Source organism: Pristiophorus japonicus, chromosome 25, assembly GCF_044704955.1.
Source record: "Pristiophorus japonicus isolate sPriJap1 chromosome 25, sPriJap1.hap1, whole genome shotgun sequence".
Taxonomy (NCBI): domain Eukaryota; kingdom Metazoa; phylum Chordata; class Chondrichthyes; family Pristiophoridae; genus Pristiophorus; species Pristiophorus japonicus.
The window spans coordinates 29,744,611-29,772,130 of NC_092001.1; the positions used below are offsets into that span (position 1 = coordinate 29,744,611).

The 27,520-nt window shown below is 47.5% G+C and overlaps 1 long non-coding RNA gene across 1 annotated transcript in view; it reads right to left on the bottom strand.

Moving 5' to 3' along the window:
• The window catches only part of LOC139238110 (uncharacterized), a 73,926-nt gene that overhangs the window by 38,287 nt on the left and 8,119 nt on the right, over nucleotides 1-27,520 (bottom strand). The window contains exon 2 of the long non-coding RNA XR_011588572.1: nucleotides 13,557-13,649. This is a non-coding gene — a long non-coding RNA (uncharacterized lncRNA). The remainder of the gene's footprint in view (nucleotides 1-13,556; nucleotides 13,650-27,520) is intronic.

The following is a 27,520-nucleotide window of genomic DNA, read 5'->3' on the forward strand; positions in this document are numbered from 1 at the left end:
TACATGTCTGTGTACAGGCTGTGTGTGTGATATATGTCTGTGTACGGGCTGTGTGTGTGATATATGTCTGTGTACGGGCTGTGTGTGTGATACATGTCTGTGTATGGGCTGTGTGTGTGATACATGTCTGTGTACGGGCTGTGTGTGTGATACATGTTTGTGTACAGGCTGTGTGTGTGATATATGTCTGTGTACGGGATGTGTGTGTGGTACATGTCTGTGTACAGGCTGTGTGTGTGATACATGTCTGTGTACAGGCTGTGTGTGTGTGTGTGATATATGTCTGTGTACAGACTGTGTGTGTGATATATGTCTGTGTACGGGCTGTGTGTGTGATATATGTCTGTCTACGGTCTGTGTGTGTGATACATGTCTGTCTACGGTCTGTGTGTGTGATACATGTCTGTGTACGGGCTGTGTGTGTGATACATGTCTGCGTATGGGCTGTGTGTGTGATATATGTCTGTGTACTTGCTGTGTGTGTGATACATGTCTTTGTACGGGCTGTGTGTGTGATACATGTCTGTGTACGGGCTGTGTGTGTGATACATGTCTGTGTACGGGCTGTGTGTGTGATAAATGTCTGTGTACGGGCTGTGTGTGTAATACATGTCTGTGTACGGGCTGTGTGTGTGTGATATATGCCTGTGTACGGGCTGTGTGTGTGTGATACATGTCTGTGTACGGGCTGTGTGTGTGTGATACATGTCTGTGTACGGGCTGTGTGTGTGATATATGTCTGTGTACGGGCTGTGTGTGTGATATATGTCTGTACACGGGCTGTGTGTGTGATACATGTCTGTGTACAGGCTGTGTGTGTGATACATGTCTGTGTACAGGCTGAGTGTGTGTGTGATATATGTCTGTGTACGGTCTGTGCGTGTGATATATGTCTGTGTACGGACTGTGTGTGTGTGATATATGTCTGTGTACGGGCTGTGTGTGCGATACATGTCTGTGTACAGGCTGTGTGTGTGATATATGTCTGTGTACGGGCTGTGTGTGTGATATATGTCTGTGTACGGGCTGTGTGTGTGATACATGTCTGTGTATGGGCTGTGTGTGTGATACATGTCTGTGTACGGGCTGTGTGTGTGATACATGTTTGTGTACAGGCTGTGTGTGTGATATATGTCTGTGTACGGGATGTGTGTGTGGTACATGTCTGTGTACAGGCTGTGTGTGTGATACATGTCTGTGTACAGGCTGTGTGTGTGTGTGTGATATATGTCTGTGTACAGACTGTGTGTGTGATATATGTCTGTGTACGGGCTGTGTGTGTGATATATGTCTGTCTACGGTCTGTGTGTGTGATACATGTCTGTCTACGGTCTGTGTGTGTGATACATGTCTGTGTACGGGCTGTGTGTGTGATACATGTCTGCGTATGGGCTGTGTGTGTGATATATGTCTGTGTACTTGCTGTGTGTGTGATACATGTCTTTGTACGGGCTGTGTGTGTGATACATGTCTGTGTACGGGCTGTGTGTGTGATACATGTCTGTGTACGGGCTGTGTGTGTGATAAATGTCTGTGTACGGGCTGTGTGTGTAATACATGTCTGTGTACGGGCTGTGTGTGTGTGATATATGCCTGTGTACGGGCTGTGTGTGTGTGATACATGTCTGTGTACGGGCTGTGTGTGTGTGATACATGTCTGTGTACGGGCTGTGTGTGTGATATATGTTTGTGTACGGGCTGTGTGTGTGATATATGTCTGTGTACGGGCTGTGTGTGTGTGATACATGTCTGCGTACGGGCTGCGTGTGTGATATATGTCTGTCTACGGTCTGTGTGTGTGATATATGTCTGTCTACGGGCTGTGTGTGTGATATATGTCTGTGTACGGGCTGTGTGTGTGATATATGTCTGTGTAGGGGCTGTGTGTGTGTGATACATGTCTGTGTACGTGCTGTGTGTGTGTGATACATGTCTGTGTACGGGATGTGTGTGTGTGATACATGTCTGTGTACGGGCTGTGTGTATGTGATACATGTCTGTGTATGGGCTGTGTCTGTGATATATGTCTGTCTATGGGCTGTGTGTGTGTGATATATGTCTGTCTACGGTCTGTGTGTGTGTGATACATGTCTGTACGGGCTGTGTGTGTGATACATGTCTGTCTACGGTCTGTGTGAGTGATACATGTATGTACGGGCTGTGTGTGTGATATATGTCTGTCTACGGTCTGTGTGTGTGATACATGTCTGTGTAAGGGCTGTGTGTGTGATATATGTCTGTCTACGGTCTGTGTGTGTGATATATGTCTGTCTACGGGCTGTGTGTGTGATACATGTCTGTGTACGGGCTGTGTGTGTGATACATGTCTGTGTACAGGCTGTGTGTGTGATATATGTCTGTGTACGGGTTGTGTGTGTGATACATGTCTGTGTACAGGCTGTGTGTGTGATATATGTCTATGTACGGGCTGTGTGTGTGATACATGTCTGTGTACAGGCTGTGTGTGTGATACATGTCTGTGTACAGGCTGTGTATGTATGTGTGCTATATGTCTGTGTGCAGACTGTGTGTGTGATATATGTCTGTGTACGGGCTGTGTGTGTGATATATGTCTGTCTATGGTCTGTGTGTGTGATACATGTCTGTCTACGGTCTGTGTGTGTGATACATGTCTGTGTACGGGCTGTGTGATATATGTCTGTGTACTTGCTGTGTGTGTGATACATGTCTGTGTACGGGCTGTGTGTGTGATACATGTCTGTGTACGGGCTGTGTGTGTGATATATGTCTGTACGGGCTGTGTATGTGATATATGTCTGTGAACGGGCTGTGTATGTGATATATGTCTGTGTACGGGCTGTGTATGTGATATATGTCTGTGTACGGTCTGTGCGTGTGATATATGTCTGTGTACGGACTGTGTGTGTGTGATATATTTCTGTGTACGGGCTGTGTGTGCGATACATGTCTGTGTACGGGCTGTGTGTGCGATATATTTCTGTGTACGGGCTGTGTGTGCGATACATGTCTGTGTACGGGCTGTGTGTGTGATATATGTCTGTGTACGGGCTGTGTGTGTGATATATGTCTGTGTACGGGCTGTGTGTGTGATACATGTCTGTGTACGGGCTGTGTGTGTGATACATGTCTGTGTACAGGCTGTGTGTGTGATATATGTCTGTGTACGGGCTGTGTGTGTGATACATGTTTGTGTACAGGCTGTGTGTGTGATATATGTCTGTGTACGGGATGTGTGTGTGTGATACATGTCTGTGTACAGGCTGTGTGTGTGATACATGTCTGTGTACAGGCTGTGTGTGTGTGTGATATATGTCTGTGTACAGACTGTGTGTGTGATATATGTCTGTGTACGGGCTGTGTGTGTGATATATGTCTGTCTACGGTCTGTGTGTGTGATACATGTCTGTCTACGGTCTGTGTGTGTGATACATGTCTGTGTACGGGCTGTGTGTGTGATACATGTCTGCGTACGGGCTGTGTGTGTGATATATGTCTGTGTACTTGCTGTGTGTGTGATACATGTCTTTGTACGGGCTGTGTGTGTGATACATGTCTGTGTACGGGCTGTGTGTGTGATACATGTCTGTGTACGGGCTGTGTGTGTGATAAATGTCTGTGTACGGGCTGTGTGTGTAATACATGTCTGTGTACGGGCTGTGTGTGTGTGATATATGCCTGTGTACGGGCTGTGTGTGTGTGATACATGTCTGTCTACGGGCTGTGTGTGTGTGATACATGTCTGTGTACGGGCTGTGTGTGAGATATATGTTTGTGTACGGGCTGTGTGTGTGATATATGTCTGTGTAGGGGCTGTGTGTGTGTGTGATACATATCTGTGTACGTGCTGTGTGTGTGTGATATATGTCTGTGTACGGGCTGTGTGTGTGTGATACATTTCTGTGTACGGGCTGTGTGTATGTGATACATGTCTGTGTACGGGCTGTGTGTGTGTGATATATGTCTGTGTACGGGCTGTGTGTGTGTGATTTATGTCTGTGTACGGGCTGTGTGTGTGATATATGTCTGTGTATGGGCTGTGTCTGTGATATATGTCTGTCTATGGGCTGTGTGTGTGATATATGTCTGTCTACGGTCTGTGTGTGTGATACATGTCTGTACGGGCTGTGTGTGTGATACATGTCTGTCTACGGTCTGTGTGAGTGATACATGTATGTACGGGCTGTGTGTGTGATATATGTCTGTCTACGGTCTGTGTGTGTGATATATGTCTGTGTACGGGCTGTGTGTGTGATATATGTCTGTCTACGGTCTGTGTGTGTGATATATGTCTGTCTACGGGCTGTGTGTGTGTTATATGTCTGTGTACGGGCTGTGTGTGTGATACATGTCTGTGTACAGGCTGTGTGTGTGATATATGTCTGTGTACGGGTTGTGTGTGTGATACATGTCTGTGTACAGGCTGTGTGTGTGATATATGTCTGTGTACGGGCTGTGTGTGTGATACATGTCTGTGTACAGGCTGTGTGTGTGATACATGTCTGTGTACAGGCTGTGTGTGTGTGTGTGATATATGTCTGTGTGCGGACTGTGTGTGTGATATATGTCTGTGTACGGGCTGTGTGTGTGATATATGTCTGTCTACGGTCTGTGTGTGTGATACATGTCTGTCTACGGTCTGTGTGTGTGATACATGTCTGTGTACGGGCTGTGTGTGTGATACATGTCTGTGTACGGGCTGTGTGTGTGATACGTGTCTGTGTACTTGCTGTGTGTGTGATACGTGTCTTTGTACGGGCTGTGTGTGTGATACATGTCTGTGTACGGGCTGTGTGTGTGATATATGTCTGTACGGGCTGTGTATGTGATATATGTCTGTGAACGGGCTGTGTATGTGATATATGTCTGTGTACGGGCTGTGTGTGTGTGATATATGTCTGTGTACGGGCTGTGTGTGCGATACATGTCTGTGTACAGGCTGTGTGTGTGATATATGTCTGTCTACGGTCTGTGTGTGTGATATATGTCTGTGTACGGGCTGTGTGTGTGATATATGTCTGTCTACGGTCTGTGTGTGTGATATATGTCTGTCTACGGGCTGTGTGTGTGTTACATGTCTGTGTACGGGCTGTGTGTGTGATATATGTCTGTCTACGATCTGTGTGTGTGATACATGTCTGTGTATGGGCTGTGTGTGTGTGATACATGTCTGTGTACGGGCTGTGTGTGTGTGATATATGTCTGTGTACGGGCTGTGTGTGTGTGATATATGTCTGTGTACGGGCTGTGTGTGTGATATATGTCTGTGTACGGGCTGTGTGTGTGATATATGTCTGTCTACGGGCTGTGTGTGTGATATATGTCTGTCTACGGTCTGTGTGTGTGATACATGTCTGTACGGGCTGTGTGTGTGATACATGTCTGTCTACGGTCTGTGTGTGTGATACATGTCTGTACGGGCTGTGTGTGTGATACATGTCTGTTTACGGGCTGTGTGTGTGATACATGTCTGTGTACGGGCTGTGTGTGTGATACATGTCTGTGTACAGGCTGTGTGTGTGATATATGTCTGTGTACGGGCTGTGTGTGAGATACATGTCTGTGTACAGGCGGTGTGTGTGATATATGTCTGTGTACGGGCTGTGTGTGTGATACATGTCTGTGTACGGGCTGTGTGTGTGACACATGTCTGTGTACAGGCTGTGTGTGTGTGTGATATATGTCTGTGTACAGACTGTGTGTGTGATATATGTCTGTGTACGGGCTGTGTGTGTGATATATGTCTGTCTACGGTCTGTGTGTGTGATACATGTCTGTGTACGGGCTGTATGTGTGATAAATGTCTGTGTACGGGCTGTCTGTGTGATATATGTCTATGTACTTGCTGTGTGTGTGTTACATGTCTGTGTACGGGCTGTGTGTGTGATATATGTCTATGTACTGGCTGTGTGTGTGATATATGTCTGTCTACGGTCTGTGTGTGTGATACATGTCTGTCTACGGTCTGTGTGTGTGATACATGTCTGTGTACGGGCTGTGTGTGTGATACATGTCTGTGTACGGGCTGTGTGTGTGATACATGTCTGTGTAAGGGCTGTGTGTGTGATATATGCCTGTGTACTTGCTGTGTGTGTGATACATGTCTGTGTACGGGCTGTGTGTGTGATACATGTCTGTGTACGGGCTGTGTGTGTGATACATGTCTGTACGGGCTGTGTATGTGATATATGTCTGTGAACGGGCTGTGTATGTGATATATTTCTGTGTACGGTCTGTGTGTGTGATATATGTCTGTGTACGGGCTGTGTGTGTGCGATATATGTCTGTGTACGGGCTGTGTGTGCGATACATGTCTGTGTACAGGCTGTGTGTGTGATATATGTCTGTGTACGGGCTGTGTGTGTGATATATGTCTGTGTACGGTCTGTGTGTGTGATATATGTCTGTCTACGATCTGTGTGTGTGATACATGTCTGTGTATGGGCTGTGTGTGTGTGATACATGTCTGTGTACGGGCTGTGTGTGTGTGATATATGTCTGTGTACGGGCTGTGTGTGTGTGATATATGTCTGTGTACGGGCTGTGTGTGTGTGATATATGTCTGTGTACGGGCTGTGTGTGTGATATATGTCTGTGTACGGGCTGTGTGTGTGATATATGTCTGCCTACGGTCTGTGTGTGTGATACATGTCTGTACGGGCTGTGTGTGTGATACATGTCTGTCTATGGTCTGTGTGTGTGATGCATGTCTGTACGGGCTGTGTGTTAGATACCTGTCTGTTTACGGGCTGTGTGTGTGATACATGTCTGTGTACGGGCTGTGTGTGTGATACATGTCTGTGTACAGGCTGTGTGTGTGATATATGTCTGTGTACGGGCTGTGTGTGTGATACATGTCTGTGTACAGGCTGTGTGTGTGATATATGTCTGTGTACGGGCTGTGTGTGTGATACATGTCTGTGTACAGGCTGTGTGTGTGATACATGTCTGTGTACAGGCTGTGTGTGTGTGTGTGATATATGTCTGTGTACGGGCTGTGTGTGTGATATATGTCTGTCTACGGGCTGTGTGTGTGATATATGTCTGTGTACAGACTGTGTGTGTGATATATGTCTGTGTACGGGCTGTGTGTGTGATATATGTCTGTCTACGGTCTGTGTGTGTGATACATGTCTGTCTACGGTCTGTGTGTGTGATACATGTCTGTGTACGGTCTGTGTGTGTGATACATGTCTGTGTACGGGCTGTGTGTGTGATATATGTCTGTGTACTTGCTGTGTGTGTGATACATGTCTGTGTACGGGCTGTGTGTGTGATACATGTCTGTGTACGGGCTGTGTGTGTGATACATGTCTGTGTACGGGCTGTGTGTGTAATACATGTCTGTGTACGGGCTGTGTGTGTGTGATATATACCTGTATACGGGCTGTGTGTGTGTGATACATGTCTGTGTACGGGCTGTGTGTGTGTGATACGTGTCTGTGTACGGGCTGTGTGTGTGATATATGTCTGTGTACGGGCTGTGTGTGTGATATATGTCTGTGTACGGGCTGTGTGTGTGATATATGTCTGTCTACTGTCTGTGTGTGTGATATATGTCTGTCTACGGGCTGTGTGTGTGATATATGTCTGTGTACGGGCTGTGTGTGTGATATATGTCTGTGTACGGGCTGTGTGTGCGATATATGTCTGTGTACGGGCTGTGTGTGTGATATATGTCTGTCTATGGGCTGTGTGTGTGATATATGTCTGTCTACGGTCTGTGTGTGTGATAAATGTCTGTACGGGCTGTGTGTGTGATACATGTCTGTCTACGGTCTGTGGGTGTGATACATGTCGGTACGGGCTGTGTGTGTGATATATGTCTGTCTACGGTCTGTGTGTGTGATACATGTCTGTGTACGGGCTGTGTGTGTGATATTTGTCTGAGTACGGGCTGTGTGTGTGATATATGTCTGTCTACGGTCTGTGTGTGTGATATATGTCTATCTACGGGCTGTGTGTGATACATGTCTGTGTACGGGCTGTGTGTGTGATATATGTCTGTGTACGGGCTGTGTGGGTGATACATGCCTGTGTACGGGCTGTGTGTGTGATATATGTCTGGCTACGATCTGTGTGTGTGATACATGGCTGTGTACGGGCTGTGTGTGTGATACATGTCTGTGTACGGGCTGTGTGTGTGATATATGTCTGTACGGGCTGTGTATGTGATATATGTCTGTGTACGGTCTGTGTGTGTGATATATGTCTGTTTACGGCTGTGTGTGTGTTATATATGTCTGTGTACGGGCTGTGTGTGCGATACATGTCTGTGTACAGTCTGTGTGTGTGATATATGTCTGTGTACGGGCTGTGTGTGTGATATATGTCTGTGTACGGGCTGTGTGTGTGTGATATATGTCTGTGTACGGGCTGCGTGTGTGATACATGTCTGTGTACGGGCTGTGTGTGTGATACATGTCTGTGTACAGGCTGTGTGTGTGATATATATCTGTGTACGGGCTGTGTGTGTGATACATGTCTGTGTACAGGCTGTGTGTGTGATATATGTCTGTGTACGGGAAGTGTGTGTGATACATGTCTGTGTACAGGCTGTGTGTGTGATACATGTCTGTGTACAGGCTGTGTGTGTGTGTGTGATATATGTCTGTGTACGGGCTGTGTGTGTGATATATGTCTGTCTACGGTCTGTGTGTGAGATACATGTCTGTCTACGGTCTGTGTGTGTGATACATGTCTGTCTACGGTCTGTGTGTGTGATACATGTCTGTGTACGGGCTGTGTGTGTGATACATGTCTGCGTACGGGCTGTGTGTGTGATATATGTCTGCGTACGGGCTGTGTGTGTGATATATGTCTGTGTACTTGCTGTGTGTGTGATACATGTCTTTGTACGGGCTGTGTGTGTGATACATGTCTGTGTACGGGCTGTGTGTGTGATACATGTCTGTGTACGGGCTGTGTGTGTGATAAATGTCTGTGTACGGGCTGTGTGTGTAATACATGTCTGTGTACGGGCTGTGTGTGTGTGATATATGCCTGTGTACGGGCTGTGTGTGTGTGATACATGTCTGTGTACGGGCTGTGTGTGTGATCTATGTCTGTGTACGGGCTGTGTGTGTGTGATACATGTCTGTGTACGGGCTGTGTGTGTGATACATGTCGGTACGGGCTGTGTGTGTGATATATGTCTGTCTACGGTCTGTGTGTGTGATACATGTCTGTGTACGGGCTGTGTGTGTGAAATATGTCTGAGTACGGGCTGTGTGTGTGATATATGTCTGTCTACGGTCTGTGTGTGTGATATATGTCTATCTACGGGCTGTGTGTGATACATGTCTGTGTACGGGCTGTGTGTGTGATATATGTCTGTGTACGGGCTGTGTGTGTGATACATGTCTGTGTACGGGCTGTGTGTGTGATATATGTCTGGCTACGATCTGTGTGTGTGATACATGGCTGTGTACGGGCTGTGTGTGTGATACATGTCTGTGTACGGGCTGTGTGTGTGATACATGTCTGTGTACAGGCTGTGTGTGTGATATATGTCTGTGTACGGGCTGTGTGTGTGATACATATCTGTGTACGGGCTGTGTGTGTGATACATGTCTGTGTACGGGCTGTGTGTGTGTGATATATGTCTGTGTACGGGCTGTGTGTGTGATACATGTCTGTGTATGGGCTGTGTGTGTGATACATGTCTGTGTACGGGCTGTGTGTGTGATATATGTCTGTGTACGGGCTGTGTGTGTGATACATATCTGTGTACAGGCTGTGTGTGTGATATATGTCTGTGTACGGGATGTGTGTGTGATACATGTCTGTGTACAGGCTGTGTGTGTGATACATGTCTGTGTACAGGCTGTGTGTGTGTGTTTGATATATGTCTGTGTACAGACTGTGTGTGTGATATATGTCTGTGTACGGGCTGTGTGTGTGATATATGTCTGTCTACGGTCTGTGTGTGTGATACATGTCTGTCTACGGTCTGTGTGTGTGATACATGTCTGTGTACGGGCTGTGTGATACATGTCTGCGTACGGGCTGTGTGTGTGATATATGTCTGTGTACTTGCTGTGTGTGTGATACATGTCTTTGTACGGGCTGTGTGTGTGATACATGTCTGTGTACGGGCTGTGTGTGTGATACATGTCTGTGTACGGGCTGTGTGTGTGATAAATGTCTGTGTACGGGCTGTGTGTGTGATAAATGTCTGTGTACGGGCTGTGTGTGTGTGATATATGCCTGTGTACGGGCTGTGTGTGTGTGATGCATGTCTGTGTACGGGCTGTGTGTGTGTGATACATGTCTGTGTACGGGCTGTGTGTGTGATATATGTCTGTGTACGGGCTGTGTGTGTGATATATGTCTGTGTACGGGCTGTGTGTGTGTGATATATGTCTGTGTACGGGCTGTGTGTGTGTGATATATGTCTGTGTACGGGCTGTGTGTGTGATATATGTCTGTGTATGGGCTGTGTCTGTGATATATGTCTGTCTATGGGCTGTGTGTGTGATATATTTCTGTCTACGGTCTGTGTGTGTGATACATGTCTGTACGGGCTGTGTGTGTGATACATGTCTGTCTACGGTCTGTGTGAGTGATACATGTATGTACGGGCTGTGTGTGTGATATATGTCTGTCTACGGTCTGTGTGTGTGATACATGTCTGTGTACGGGCTGTGTGTGTGATATATGTCTGTCTACGGACTGTGTGTGTGATATATGTCTGTCTACGGGCTGTGTGTGTGATATATGTCTGTCTACGATCTGTGTGTGTGATACATGTCTGTGTATGGGCTGTGTGTGTGTGATACATGTCTGTGTACGGGCTGTGTGTGTGTGATATATGTCTGTGTACGGGCTGTGTGTGTTTGATATATGTCTGTGTACGGGCTGTGTGTGTGATATATGTCTGTCTACAGTCTGTGTGTGTGATAAATGTCCGTACGGGCTGTGTGTGTGATACATGTCTGTCTACGGTCTGTGTGTGTGATACATGTCTGTACGGGCTGTGTGTGTGATACATGTCTGTTTACGGGCTGTGTGTGTGATACATGTCTGTGTACGGGCTGTGTGTGTGATACATGTCTGTGTACAGGCTGTGTGTGTGATATATGTCTGTGTACGGGTTGTGTGTGTGTTACATGTCTGTGTACAGGCTGTGTGTGTGATATATGTCTGTGTACGGGCTGTGTGTGTGATACATGTCTGTGTACAGGCTGTGTGTGTGATACATGTCTGTGTACAGGCTGTGTGTGTGTGTGTGATATATGTCTGTGTGCAGACTGTGTGTGTGATATATGTCTGTGTACGGGCTGTGTGTGTGATATATGTCTGTCTACGGTCTGTGTGTGTGATACATGTCTGTCTACGGTCTGTGTGTGTGATACATGTCTGTGTACGGGCTGTGTGTGTGATACATGTCTGTGTACGGGCTGTGTGTGTGATATATGTCTGTGTACTTGCTGTGTGTGTGATACATGTCTGTGTACGGGCTGTGTGTGTGATACATGTCTGTGTACGGGCTGTGTGTGTGATATATGTCTGTACGGGCTGTGTATGTGATATATGTCTGTGTACGGGCTGTGTGTGTGTGATATATGTCTGTGTACGGGCTGTGTGTGTGATATATGTCTGTGTACGGGCTGTGTGTGTGATATATGTCTGTCTACGGTCTGTGTGTGTGATACATGTCTGTACGGGCTGTGTGTGTGATACATGTCTGTCTACGGTCTGTGTGTGTGATACATGTCTGTACGGGCTGTGTGTGTGATACATGTCTGTTTACGGGCTGTGTGTGTGATACATGTCTGTGTACGGGCTGTGTGTGTGATACATGTCTGTGTACAGGCTGTGTGTGTGATATATGTCTGTGTACGGGCTGTGTGTGTGATACATGTCTGTGTACAGGCTGTGTGTGTGATATATGTCTGTGTACGGGCTGTGTGTGTGATACATGTCTGTGTACAGGCTGTGTGTGTGATACATTTCTGTGTACAGGCTGTGTGTGTGTGTGTGATATATGTCTGTGTACAGACTGTGTGTGTGATATATGTCTGTCTACGGTCTGTGTGTGTGATACATGTCTGTGTACGGGCTGTGTGTGTGATAAATGTCTGTGTACGGGCTGTGTGTGTGATATATGTCTATGTACTTGCTGTGTGTGTGTTACATGTCTGTGTACGGGCTGTGTGTGTGATATATGTCTGTACGGGCTGTGTTTGTGATATATGTCTGTGAATTATCCATAACTCATTCTCACACTGTCCGTTTATTCTTACATTTAAATGGCCAGTAGTTTACTCGGATCTCCGGTGGATTTCTACCCCACTTTCTACGAAGTTTCAGTGGCAGAAGGTGACCAGCTACGAGGAAATTTCCAGAGTCAATTTGTATTTTCGATACACTTTGTGAAGTCGTTTACTTTCGCGTTTTTACCCCACACTCACAGATATTTAACATTGCAATTGTATGCTAAAATCCTGTTCTGCTAGACAATTCTAGCAGCGGTAAAGAGTTCAGTTCCAGTCCCCAGATCCTGCAGCAAAGTAGATTTCACACCAAATCCTGTGTTACTGGCTCCCTTGCTGTAACCTGACGGCTGATTCCCTGTTTCTGTGTGTTTCCCTTTTACAGCTAATATGGTGACGATTGTGATCCTGTCCAGGGGAAAGTGCGGTCTCTTCAGATGTATCACTCGCTACCTGGTGGCCATGGCAGCGGCGGATCAACTGGTCAGTATCACTGATGTGATACTGTTTCGGATTAATAATTATTATTTCCCGACTACCTTCCTGTACATCACATCTGTGTGTTCTTTCCTCATAGCGCTAGTTCGTGCAGTCACCGATATTTCTGTCTGGTTAACCATCGCTTTCACTTTCGATCGTTTTGTTACCATTTGTTGACAGAAACTGTGGACTAAATATTGCACCGAGAAAACTGCATCCCTGGTTATAGGAACCGTGTGCCTGCTGTTCTGTATAAAAAACATCCACTGGTTCTTTATATATGAACCCTATTATACAATCGACAATGTACCCTGGTTGTGTAAAGCAAAACTCGAGTATTATACTGTAACTGCTTGGGTAGCATTTGGCTGGATTAACCGCTGTTTTACCCCACTGCTCCCAATATTCCTGATATTGCTGCTCAATGCTCTGACTGTAGGATTCATTTTGGCGGCCAGCAGAGTCCGCTGGAGGCTGAGGGGCAGCAAGAATGATGTGAATCACAATGATCCGGAGATGGAGAACCGAAGGAAATCCATCATCTTACTCTTCACTATATCCGGTAACTTCATACTGCTCTGGGCAACTTATGTGATATTTTTCTTTTTAATGCGAATTACAAACCAGTTTTATTCTACAGGTTACAATGACCCGATGTATATTGCAGACTTTACCAGCTACATGCTGCTGCTTTTGAGCTGCTGTACAAACACGTGTATTTATGCAGTAACCCAGACTAAATTCAGAGATGAGCTGAAAAATGGGTTGAAGTATGCTCTGAGAATAATATTTAACTTAGTTCATGAAAGAAAAGTTCAGAGTTATTCCCAACATTAGTTCTGCATTACATCACATATCGTATCCTGAGTTATATTTTACCTGAACCTCAGAAGGCTGCAACTCAAGCCCAGGCTTCTTCAGACATGACACTGAAGAATATCTGACAAGGCCTGCGGTTTCCTATGTAAGTGTCTGTGAACAAGATAGAAGAGCATTATGTAGACAGTAGGTTGTAACAGCGGTAGCAGTTTAATTGGATTAAATCATGCTCCTGGACACAAAGAGATACAAGTCCCAGCACTGAGGTTTAGGATGTTGTGACCATGGAATGTTTATTGCCGGATGAACATCAGAACACGTGGGTTATCCCCAGCGGAGTGTAAAAGGAGAATACGCCTTTCGATTTAATAGCTGAAGAATATCAGGAAGTGAATGATAACTGTGTTGGTTTTTGTGTGTGGAAATGCCTGTAGAATAATAAACAGATCATTATATCAATCAGCTTGTATTGTCTTTGAAATTTTACATTCTCCAGTTCACGAGCAGCTTCTCCATCACCTGTGGCTCTGTGAAATTTATTAGAACTGAAGTGATGTTGATTGTGGACGTGAGTCCATTGTCCTGGTGTCTGTGAACGGTGGTGTTTCCAGCAGCGAGTCCCCTTTCCCTGTGTCTATGTACAATGGTGTTTGCATATTAAAAACACCACTGGCAATGAGAACCAGTAGCATGGTGTGTGGGCAGCTGCAGACATTTCTCAGGAAGAAATGACCCAGGTGGCCATTGCCTGCAGTCAGATATCTGTGACCACAGGTTAGATTGGGCACCATGACAGCAATGTGATTCTAACCTTGTGACCAGTAAAATAGTGTCGCTTTCATCGAGCTCTCCTTCACCGAAAACATACTGAGGTTCACTTTCTGCAGGAAAACCCCGCCATTGTCCTAACTCATTCGCTGCTTATCCGGTATCAGGGTCCAGTGATCCAAACCCAGCTGAAGTGTGTGTGAATGTGAGGCTCAGTGTATAAGGGACCAGCCTCAGTGTCCAGTGAACCAGACCCAGCTGAAGTGTGTGTGAATGTAAGACTCAGTGTGTGAGAGACTAGCCTCAGGATCCAGTGATCCAGACCCAGCTGAAGTTTGTGTGAATGTAAGGGTTCAGTGTGTGAGGAACCAGCCTCAGGGTCCAGTGATCCAGACCCAGTTGAAGTGTGTGTGAATGTGAGGCTCAGTGTGTGAGGGACCAGTCTCAGGGTCCAGTGATCCAGAGCCAGCTAAAGTGTGTGTGAATGTGTGGCTCAGTGTGTGAGGGACCAGCCTCAGTGTCCAGTGATCCAGACCCAGATGAACAGTGTGTGAATGTGATGGCTCAGTGTGTGAGGAACCTGCAGAATGAGGGTCCATTGATCCAGACCCAGCTGAAGTGTGTGTGAATGTGAGGCTCAGTGTGTGAGGAACCTGCAGAATGAGGGTCCAGTGACCCAGACCCAGCTGAAGTGTGTGTGAATGTGAGGTTCAGTGTGTGAGGGACCAGCCTCAGGGTCCAGTGATCCAGACCCAGCTGAAGTTTGTGTGAATGTGAGGCTCAGTGTGTGAGGGACCAGTCTCAGGGTCCAGTGATCCAGACCCAGCTGAAGTGTGTGTGAATGTGAGGCTCAGTGTGTGAGGGACAAGCCTCAGGGTCCAGTGATATAGACCCAGCTGAAGTGTGTGTGAATGTAAGGCTCAGTGTGTGAGAGACCAGTCTCAGGGTCCAGTGATCCAGACCCAGCTGAAGTGTGTGTGAATGTGAGGCTCAGTGTGTGAGGGACCAGTCTCAGGGTCCAGTGATCCAGACCCAGCTGAAGTGTGTGTGAATGTGAGGCTCTGTGTGTGAGGGACCAGCCTCAGGGTCCCGTGATCCAGACCCAGCTGTGGGCAACGCAGTTTAGGAAGAATATGAAGGCATTAGAGAGGGTGCAGGAAAGATTTACGAGAATGATTCCAGGGATGAGGGACTTCCGTTATCTGGATAGATTGGAGAAGCTGGGATTGCAAAGCGGATAGAGTATAAAAGCAGAGAAGTCCTGCTACAACTGTACAGGTTATTGATGAGGCCACACCTGGAGTACTGCATGCAGTTTTGGTCTCTTATTTAAGGAATGATATACTTGCATTGGAGGCAGTTCAGAAAAGGTTCACGAGGTTGATTCCTGAGGTGAGAGGGTTGATTTATGAAGAAAGGTTTGAGTAGATTGGGCCTCTACACATTGGAGTTAAGAAGAATGAGAGGTGATCATATTGAAACATAAAAGATACTGAGGGGGCTTGAGAAGGTGGATGCAGAGAGGATGTACCCACTCATAGGGGAAACTAAAACCAGGGGGCATAGTTTCAGAGTAAGGGGTCGCCCATTTAAAACTGAGATGAGGAGGAATTTCTTCTCAGAGGGTTATAAATCTGTGGAATTCTCTGTCCCAGAGAGCTGTGGAAGCCGGGACATTGAATATATTGAAGGTGGAGATAGACAGATTTTTGAGCGATTATGGGAGTAAAGGGTTATGGGGAGCGGGCAGCGAAGTGGAGCTGAGTCCATGATCAGATCAGCCATGATCTTATTGAATGGTGGAGCAGGCTCGAGGGGCCGTATGGCCTACTCCTGCTCCAATTTCTTATGTTCTAATGTTCTTCTTTCACTTTACTTTACAGAAGTTCACTTTACAGGCTATTAAACGGGGAGGGTTTGTCGACCAAAGGCTCGAGTCAAACATCACATTCAGATCTGATAGAGTCACTCGATTCATCGGGACCTGAATATCTTCCGCCTTTGACCATGGAAGCAAAAAACACTGTTCACAGAGGGTAGAAACTCTACACGTGTTGTGTGTGTGGGCAAGGATTCAGCCGATCATCCAATCTGGAGAGACACAAGCGCAGTCGCACTGGAGAAAAACTGTCTAAATGTGGCGACTGTGGGAAACGTTTCCACAACCCGTCCCAGCCGGAAACACATCGGCGAGTTCACACTGGGGAAAGGCCGTTCACCTCTCTGAGTGTGTGAAGGGATTCACTCAGTTATCCCACCTGCTGATACACCAGCGAGTTCACACTGGGAAGAGGCTGTTCACCTCTCTGAGTGTGGGAAGGGATTTACTCAGTTATCTCACCTGCTGATACACCAGCGAGTTCACACTCGGGAGAGACCGTTCACCTCTCTGAATGTGGGAAGGGATTCACTCAGTTATCCCACCTGTTGATACACCAGCGAGTTCACACTGGGGAGAGGCTGTTCACCTCTCTGAGTGTGGGAAGGGATTCACTCAGTTATCCCACCTGCTGATACACCAGTGACTTCACACTGGGGAGAGACCATTCACCTCTCTGAGTGTGGGAAGGGATTCACTCAGTTATCCCACCTGCTGATACACCAGTGACTTCACACTGGGGAGAGACCATTCACCTCTCTGAGTGTGGGAAGGGATTCACTCAGTTATCCCACCTGCTCATACACCAGTGACTTCACACTGGGGAGAGACCATTCACCTCTCTGAGTGTGGGAAGGGATTCACTCAGTCATTGGAGTCAGCAGAGAATTCCGCAGGTTCACAATTCTCTGAGTGAGTTATGTACTCAGAAAGGTGAGGGGATTTATTCGCAGCTTTCCAGGCCCCTGTTTATTTCACCTTCTCTCTGATCCAATTATCTCTCAGTTCTGAAGAAAGGCCTTGCTGAATTGTGGAATGAAGCGAATGTTTCTCCAATGTTGGTATGACTGCAGTACTGATGTACACCAGCAGCTGGTGATATTGTACTGTAAAACTTTACTGAACTTTGCCCAGCTCACCATCCCCATCTCCTGGCTGTCAGTGGTCTACAATGGGCTGCAAGGGAAGGTTAAACACTCTGGGGTGAATTCTCACTTTTACCTCCCACAACTCGGGTGTTAGGGGATCGGCTCCAGTTTTACAGCCCGCACGGAGGAAATGTGAACATTAGCCCTTTAAAGCGAAGGTTTACAAACTCCGGGTCTCTGTGAAGAGAGATAGTTTGTGTATTTCCCATCACCAATGGTGCGTGGTGCTGATACCTGAGCAATGTGTTCACTTTCAGAGCACAACTTATTGCTGCTTTTTAATACAAAGGAGCGGGGCAGTGATGAGAAAGGGCGGGGATGGAGCTGCTGTCGGCGTTTAGTTTTTATTAAAGTCTGCTCACATTTTATATTTGTATCGGTTTATTACAGTCTCACTGGGATTTACAATGTGTCATTTGGGATTACATTTTCTAACTCCCGAACTCTGGCCTCTGCTCCTGACCCTATCCACGCGGGGTCAAGTTGTTGTAAGGTCACAGATGATAAAGGCAGAGAGAGAGAGACAGAAAGAGAGACAGAGAAAGAGAGGGAGAGAGAGAGAGAGGGAAAGACAGAGAGAGAGAGAGAGAGACAGAGAGAGAGAGACAGAGACAGACAGAAAGATGGAAAGAGAGAGAGAGGGAGAAGGAAAGGCAGAGAGAGAGAGAGAGAGGGGGGGGAAAGACAGAGAAAGAAAGAGAGAGTTGAAAAACAGAGAGATAGACAGAGAGGGAGAGGAAGAGAGAGAGAGAGACAGATATAGAGAGAGAGACAGAGAGAGAGAGAGAGAGAGAGAGAGAGAGAGAGAGAGAGAGAGAGAGAGAGAGAGAGAGAGAGAGAGAGATAGAGAGAGAGATAGAGGGAGAGAGAGACAGAGACAGAGAGGGAAAGAGAGATAGAGAGTGAGAAAAACAGAGACGCAGATAGACATAGCACGAGAGAGACAGACAGAGAGAGAGAGTGAGCGAGAGAGAGAGAGAGACAGCGAGGGAGATAGACATACAAAAGGACAGAGACAGAGAGAGAGAGAGAGAGAGAGAGAGAGAGAGAGAGAGACACAGAGAGAGAGAAATAGAGAAAGAGAAAGACAGAGACAGAGAGAGGGAGACAGAGAGAGAGAATGAAAGACAGACAGATAGAGGGAAAAACAGAGAGACAGATAGACAAAGCGAGAGAGAGAGAATGAGCGAGAGAGAGAGAGAGAGACAGCGAGGGAGACAGACGTACAGAGGGACAGTGAGATAGTGAGAGAGAGAGAGACAGAGAGAGAGAAACAGAGTGAGAGAGAGAGAAAGAGAGAGGTGAGTGTGCGTGTCTCTCTATCTGTCTCCCTGTATAGATTCTGGGATTGACACAGGACTATGGGGTGAGGGCGGGGCAGTGGGATTAGTTTGGAGATTGATACAGGGCTATGAGGAGAGAGCGGGGCAGTGTGATTAGTTTTGGGATTGATACAAGGCTATGAGGAGAGAGCGGGGCAGTGGGATTAGTTTGGGGATTGATACAGGGCTATGGGGAGAGAGCAGGGAAGTGGGATTAGTTTGTGGATTGATACAAGGCTATGAGGAGAGAGCGGGGCAGTGGGATTAGTTTTGGGGATTGATACAGGGCTATGGGGCGAGAGCGGGGCAGTGGGATTCGTTTGGGGATTGATACACGGCTATGGGGAGAGAGCGGGGCAGTGGGATTAGTTTGGGGATTGATACAGGGCTATGGGGAGAGAGCGGGGCAGTGGGATTAGTTTGGGGATTGTAACAGGACTATGGAGAGAGAGCGGGGCAGTTAGATTAGTTTGGGCTTGATACAGGACTATGGGGAGAGAGCGGGGCAGTGGGATTAGTTTGTGGATTGATACAGGACTATGGGGAGAGAGCGGGACAGTGGGATTAGTTTGGCGATTGATACAGGACTATGAGGAGAGAGCAGGGCTGTGGAATTAGTTTGGGGATTGAAAAGGGCTATGGGGAGAGAGCGGGGCAGTGGGATTAGATTGCAGATTGATAAAGAGCTATGGGGAGAGAGCGGGGCTGTAGGATTAGTTTGTGTGAGATTAAGCAGCCATTTTACATGAAATACGTCATGACCATTATACACCAGGACTCTTGTTACAGAGTCTGAGAGACTGGGGGAGAGCTAGAGAGACAGAGAGAGAGAGAGAGAGAGAGAGAGAGAGAGAGAGAGAGGAGAGAGAGAGAGGAGGGAGAGAGAGACAGAGATATATAGGGAGAGAGAGACAGGGACAGAGCGAGAAAGAGAGAGAGACAGGTAGTGAGTGAGAGAGAGATAGAGGGAGAGAGAGACAGAGACAGAGAGGGAAAGAGAGATAGAGAGTGAGAAAAACAGAGACACAGATAGACATAGCACGAGAGAGACAGACAGAGAGAGAGAGTGAGCGAGAGAGAGAGAGGAGGGAGAGAGAGACAGAGATATATAGGGAGAGAGAGACAGGGACAGAGCGAGAAAGAGAGAGAGACAGGTAGTGAGTGAGAGAGAGATAGAGAGAGATACAGATAGAGAGAGAGTGAGAGACAAAGAGAGAGAAAGACAGAGAGAGATAGAGAGAGAGACAAAACGTGAGAGCGCGAGAGAGAGAGAAAGAGATACAGAGACAGAGAGATAGAGAGAGAGAGAGAGAGCGGGAGAGTAGAGAGAGAGAGACAGAGAGAGATAGAATGAGAGAGTGAGAGAGACAGGGAGAGAGTGCGAGAGCGAGACAGAATTTGAGAGAGAGAGGGAGGAACAGAGAGAGAGAGGGAGAAAGAGGGAGATAAAGCGTATGAGAGAGAGAGCGAGACAGGGAGAGACGGAGAGAGACAGAGAGAACAATAGAGAGAGAGAGGGAGAGAGAGAGGTAGAGGCGAGGCAGAGAAAGAGAGAGAGATAGAGTGAGAGGGAGTGAGAGTGAGCGATGAAGCGATACAGAGTTGGTGAGAGGGAGAGAGACAGAGACAGAGGGAGAGAGAGGAAACGAGACAGAATGGGAGAGACAGAGAGAGAGGGGGAGAGAGAGAGGTAGGGAGATAGAGGGAGTGAGACAGAGAGACAAACAGAGAGGTGCTCTCTCCAAATGTAAATAATTATAAGACCGCAGGTAATTAACTGACGAAACGTATCAGATTATGAGGGGGCTCGACAAGGTGGATGCAGAGAGGATGTTTCCACTGATGGGGGAGACTAGAACTGGGGGGCATGGTCTTAGAATAAGGGGCCGCCCATTTAAAACTGAGATGAGGAGAAATTTCTTCTCTCAGAGGGTTGTAAATCTGTGGAATTTGCTGCCTCAGAGAGCTGTGGAAGCAGGGATATTGAATATATTTAAGAGAGAGATAGCAAGTTCCTTAACTGATAAGGGATAAGGGTTTATGGTGAGCGGGCAGGGAAGTGGACCTGAGTCCATGATCGGATCAGCCATGATCGTATTAAATGGTGGTGAAGGCTGGAGGGGCCAAATGACCAATTCCTGTTTCTATTTCTTATGTTCGTATCTCCGTATCTAACCGAGTGCTGTACCTGCACTGGGAGTGTTTGATGGGACAGTGTAGAGGGAGCTTTACTCTGTAGTTAACCCCGTGCTGTAAATGCCCTAGGAGTGTTTGATGGGACAGTGTTGAGGGAGCTTTAATCTGTATCTAACCCCGTGCTGTACCTGCCCTGGGATTGTTTGATGCGACAGTGTAGCGGGAGCTTTACTCTGTATCGAACCACGTGCTGTACCTTACCCTGGAGTATTTGATGGGACAGTGTAGAGGGAGCTTTACTCTGTATCTAACTCTCTGTACCTGCCCTGGGAGTTTTTGATGGAAGTGTTAAGAGAGCTTTACTCTGTATCTAACCCCCTGCCTGTACCTGCCCTGGGAGTGTTTGATGGGACAGTGTAGAGGGAGCTTAATTCGGTATTAATCCCCCTGTACCTGCACTGGGATTGTATGATGCGACAGTGTGGAGGGAGCTTTACTCTGTATCTAAACATTTGCTGTACCTGCCCTGGGAGTGTTTGATGGGACATTGTAGTGGGAGCTTTAATCTGTATCTAACTTCCTGTACCTGTCCTGGGAATGTGTGATGGGACAGAGCTTTACTCTCTATCTAACCCCATGCTGTACCTGCCATGAGAGTGTTTGATGGGACATTGTAGAGAGAGCTTTACTCTGCATCTAACACCATGCTGTACCTGCCCTGGGAGTGTTTGATGGGACAGTGTAGAGGGAGCTTTACTCTGTATCTAACCCCGTGCTGTACCTGCCCTGGGAGTGTTTGATGGGACAGTGTAGAGGGAACTTTATTCTGTATCTAACCCCTTGTACCTGCCGTGGGAGTGTTTGATGGGACAGTGTAGAGGTAGCTTTACTCTGTAACTAACCCCGTGCTGTACCTGCCCTAGGAGTGTTTGATGGGACAGTGTAGAGGAAGCTTTACTCTGTATCTAACCCCATGCTGTACCTGCCCTGGGAGTGTATGTTGGGACAGTGTAGAGGGAGCTTTACTCTGTATCTAACCCCCTGTACCAGACCTGGTAGTGTTTGATGGAGCAGTGTTAAGAGAGCTTTACTCTGTATCTAACCCCCTGCCTGTACCTGACCTGGGAGTGTTTGATGGGACAGTGTGGAGGGAGCTTTACTCTGTATCTAAACATTTGCTGTACCTGCCCTGGGAGTGTTTGATGGGACAGTGTAGTGGGAGCTTTATTCGGTATCTCACCCCCTGTACCTGCCCTGGGAGTGTTTGATGGGACAGTGTAGAGGAAGCTTTACTCTGAATCTAACCCGGTGCTGTACCTACCCTGGGAGTATTTGATGGGACAGTGTAGAGGGGACGTTACTCTGTATCTAACCCGTGCTGTACCTGCCCTGGGAGTGTTTGATGGGACAGTGTAGAGGGAGCTTTACTATGAATCTAACTCCCTGTATCTGCCCTGGGAGTGTGTGATGGGACAGAGCTTTACTCTGTATCTAACCCTATGCTGTACCTGCCGTGAGAGTGTTTGATGGGACAGTGTAGAGAGAGCTTTACTCTGTATCTAACCCCATGCTGTACCTGCCCTGGGAGTGTTTGATGTGACAGTGTAGAGGGAGCTTTACTCTGTATCTAACCCCGTGCTGTACCTGCCCTGGGAATGTTTGATTTGACAGTGTAGAGGGAGCTTTACTCTGTATCTAACCCATGCATTACCTGCCTTGGGAGTGTTTGTTGGGACAGTGTCCAGGAAGTTTTACTCTGTATCTAAACATTTGCTGTACCAGCCCTGGGACTGTTTGTTGGGACAGTGCAGTGGGAGCTTTAATCGGTATCTAACCCCCTGTACCTGCCCTGGGAGTTTTTGATTGGACAGTGTAGAGGGAGCTTTAGTCTGAATCTAACCCCGTGCTGTACCTACTCTGGGAGTATTTGATGGGACAGTGTAGAGGGAGCTTTACTCTGTATCGAACCACGTGCTGTATCTTACCTGGGAGTGTTTGATGGGACAGTGTAGAGGGAGCTTTACTCTGTATCTAACCCTCTGTACTTGCACTGGGAGTTTTTAATGGAAGTGTTAAGAGAGCTTTACTCTGTATCTAACCCCCTGCCTGTACCTGCCCTGGGAGTGTTTGATGGGACAGTGTAGAGGGAGCTGAATTCGGTATTAATCCCCCTGTACCTGCCCTGGGATTGTATGATGGGACAGTGTGGAGGGAGCTTTACTCTGTATCTAAACATTTGCTGTACCTGCCCTGGGAGTGTTTGATGGGACATTGTAGTGGGAGCTTTATTCGGTATCTAACACCCTGCACCTGCCCTGGGAGTGTTTGATGGGACAGTGTAGAGGTAGCTTTACTCTGTAACTAACCCCGTGCTGTACCTGCCCTAGGAGTGTTTGATGGGACAGTGTAGAGGAAGCTTTACTCTGAATCTAACCCCGTGCTGTACCTACCCTGGGAGTATTTGATGGGACAGTGTAGAGGGGACTTTACTCTGTATCTAACACGTGCTGTACCTGCCCTGGGAATGTTTGATTTGACAGTGTAGAGGGAGCTTTACTCTGTATCTAACCCATGCATTACCTGCCTTGGGAGTGTTTGTTGGGACAGTGTCCAGGAAGTTTTACTCTGTATCTAAACATTTGCTGTACCAGCCCTGGGACTGTTTGTTGGGACAGTGCAGTGGGAGCTTTAATCGGGATCTAACCCCCTGTACCTGCCCTGGGAGTTTTTGATTGGACAGTGTAGAGGGAGCTTTAGTCTGAATCTAACCCCGTGCTGTACCTACTCTGGGAGTATTTGATGGGACAGTGTAGAGGGAGCTTTACTCTGTATCGAACCACGTGCTGTATCTTACCTGGGAGTGTTTGATGGGACAGTGTAGAGGGAGCTTTACTCTGTATCTAACCCTCTGTACTTGCACTGGGAGTTTTTAATGGAAGTGTTAAGAGAGCTTTACTCTGTATCTAACCCCCTGCCTGTACCTGCCCTGGGAGTGTTTGATGGGACAGTGTAGAGGGAGCTGAATTCGGTATTAATCCCCCTGTACCTGCCCTGGGATTGTATGATGGGACAGTGTGGAGGGAGCTTTACTCTGTATCTAAACATTTGCTGTACCTGCCCTGGGAGTGTTTGATGGGACATTGTAGTGGGAGCTTTATTCGGTATCTAACACCCTGCACCTGCCCTGGGAGTGTTTGATGGGACAGTGTAGAGGTAGCTTTACTCTGTAACTAACCCCGTGCTGTACCTGCCCTAGGAGTGTTTGATGGGACAGTGTAGAGGAAGCTTTACTCTGTATCTAAACCCATGCTGTACCTGCCCTGGGAGTGTATGTTGGGACAGTGTAGAGGGAGCTTTACTCTGTATCTAACCCCCTGTACCAGACCTGGTAGTGTTTGATGGAGCAGTGTTAACAGAGCTTTACTCTGTATCTAACCCCCTGCCTGTACCTGCCCTGGGAGTGTTTGATGGGACAGTGTGGAGGGAGCTTTACTCTGTATCTAAACATTTGCTGTACCTGCCCTGGGAGTGTTTGATGGGACAGTGTAGTGGGAGCTTTATTCGGTATCTAACCCCCTGTACCTGCCCTGGGAGTGTTTGATGGGACAGTGTAGAGGAAGCTTTACTCTGAATCTAACCCCGTGCTGTACCTACCCTGGGAGTATTTGATGGGACAGTGTAGAGGGGACTTTACTCTGTATCTAACACGTGCTGTACCTGCCCTGGGAGTGTTTGATGGGACAGTGTAGAGGGAGCTTTACTATGAATCTAACTCCCTGTACCTGCCCTGGGAGTGTGTGATGGGAGAGAGCTTTACTCTGTATCTAACCCCATGCTGTACCTGCCGTGAGAGTGTTTGATGGGACAGTGTAGAGAGAGCTTTACTCTGTATCTAACCCCATGCTGTACCTGCCCTGGGAGTGTTTGATGTGACAGTGTAGAGTGAGCTTTACTCTGTATCTAACCCCGTGCTGTACCTGCCCTGGGAATGTTTGACGGGACAGTGTAGAGGGAGCTTTACTCTGTATCTAACCCCTTGTACCTGCCCTGGGAGTGTTTGATGGGACAGTGTAGAGGGAGCTTTACTCTGTATCTAACCCCGTGCTGTACCTGCCCTAGGAGTGTTTGATGGGACAGTGTAGAGGAAGCTTTACTCTGTATCTAACCCCAAGCTGTACCGGCTCTGAGAGTGTTTGATGGTACAGTATAGAGGGAGCTTTACTCTGTATCTAACCCATGCTGTACCTGCCTTGGGAGTGTTTGTTGGGACAGTGTCCAGGAAGTTTTACTCTGTATCTAAACATTTGCTGTACCAGCCCTGGGAGTGTGTGTTGGGACAGTGCAGTGGTAGCTTTAATCGGTATCTAACCCCCTGTACCTGCCCTGGGAGTTTTTGATTGGACAGTGTAGAGGGAGCTTTACTCTGTATCGAACCACTTCCTGTATCTTACCTGGGAGTGTTTGATGGGACAGTGTAGAGGGAGCTTGACTCTGTATCTAACCCTCTGTACCTGCCCTGGGAGTTTTTGATGGAAGTGTTAAGAGAGCTTTACTCTGTATCTAACCCCCTGCCTGTACCTGCCCTGTGAGTGTTTGATGGGACAGTGTAGAGGGAGCTTAATTCGGTATTAATCCCCCTGTACCTGCCCTGGGATTGTATGATGGGACAGTGTGGAGAGAGCTTTACTCTGAATCTTACTCCGTGCTGTACCTACCCTGCGAGTATTTGATGGGACAGTGTAGAGGGGGCTTTACTCTGTATCTAACCCGTACTGTACCTGCCCTGGGAGTGTTTGATGGGACAGTGTAGAGGGAGCTTTACTCTGAATCTAACTCCCTGTACCTGCCCTGGGAGTGATTGATGGAACATTGCAAAGAGCGCTTTACTCTATAGCTACCCGTGCTGTAATTGCCCTGGGAGTGTTTGATGGGAAAGTACAGAGGGAGCTTTACTCTGTATCTAAACGCCTGTACCTGCCCTGCGTGTGTTTGATGGGACAGTGCAGAGGGAGCTTTACTCTGTATCTAACTTCCTGTACCTGTCCTGGGAATGTGTGATGGGACAGAGCGTTACTCTGTATCTAACCCCATGCTGTACCTGCCATGAGAGTGTTTGATGGGACAGTGTAGAGAGAGCTTTACTCTGTATCGAACCACGTGCTGTACCTTACCTGGGAGTGTTTGATGGGACAGTGTAGAGGGAGCTTTACTCTGTATCTAACCCTCTGTACCTGCCCTGGGAGTGTTTGATGGAAGTGTTAAGAGAGCTTTACTCTGTATCTAACCCACTGCCTGTACCTGCCCTGGGAGTGTTTGATGGGACAGTGTAGAGGGAGCTTTATTCGATATCTATACCATTGTACCTGCCCTGGGAATGTATGATGGGACAGTGTAAAGGGAGCTTTACTCTGTATCTAAACACGTGCTGTACCTGCCCTGGGAGTGTATGATGGGACAGTGTAGAGGGAGCTTTACTCTGTATCTTACCCCCTGTACCTGCCCTGGTAGTGTTTGATGGAACAGTGTTAACAGAGCTTTATTCTGTATCTAACCCCCTGCCTGTACCTGCCCTGGGAGTGTTTCATGGGCCAGTGTGGAGGGAGCTTTACTCTGTATCTAAACATTTGCTGTACCTGCCCTGGGAATGTTTGATTGGACAGTGTAGTGGGAGCTTTATTCGGAATCTAACCCCCTGTACCTGCCCTGGGAGTGTTTGATGGGACAGTGTAGAGGGAGCTTTACTCTGAATCTAACCCCGTGCTGTACCTGCCCTGGGAGTGTTTGATGGGACAGGGTAGAGGGAGCTTTACTCTGAATCTAACTCCCTGTACCTGCCCTGGGAGTGATTGATGGAACATTGCAAAGAGAGCTTTACTCTATATCTATCCATGCTGTAATTGCCCTGGGAGTGTTTGATGGGACAGTGCAGAGGGAGCTTTACTCTGTATCTAAGCCCATGCTGTACCTGCCATGAGAGTGTTTGATGGGACAGTGTAGAGAGAGCTTTACTCTGTATCTAACCCCATGCTGTACCTGCCCTGGGAGTGTTTGATGGGACAGTGTAGAGCGAGCTTTACTCTGTATCTAACCCCGTGCTGTACCTGCCCTGGGAGTGTTTGATGGGACAGTGTAGAGGGAGCTTTACACTGTATCTAACCCCATGCTGTACCTGCCCTGGAAGTGTTTGATGAGACAGGGTAGGGGGACCTTTAATCAGTATCTAACCCCCTGTACCTGCCCTGGGAGTGTTTGATGGGACAGTGTAGAGGGAGCTTTACTCTATATCTAACCCCGTGCTGTACCTGCCCTGGGATTGTTTGATGGGACAGTGTAGAGGGAGCTTTACTCTGTATCGAACCACGTGCTGTAACTTACCTGGGAGTGTTTGTTGGGACAGTGTAGAGTGAGCTTTACTCTCTATCTAACCCCCTGTACCTGCCCTGGGAGTGTTTCATGGAACAGTGTTAAGGGCGCTTTACTCTGTATCTAACCCCCTGCCTGTACCTGCCCTGGGAGTGTTTGATGGGACAGTGTGGAGGGAGCTTTACTCTGTATGTAACCCTCTGTACCTGCCCTGGGAGTGTTTGATGGAAGTGTTAAGAGATCTTTACTCTGTTTCTAAACCCCTGTTCCTGCCCTGGGAGTGTTTGATGGGACTGTGTAGAGGGAGCTTTACTCGGTATCTATCCCCCTGTACCTGACCTGGGATTGTATGATGGGACAGTGTAGGGGGAGCTTTACTCTATATCTAAACACGTGCTTTACATGCCC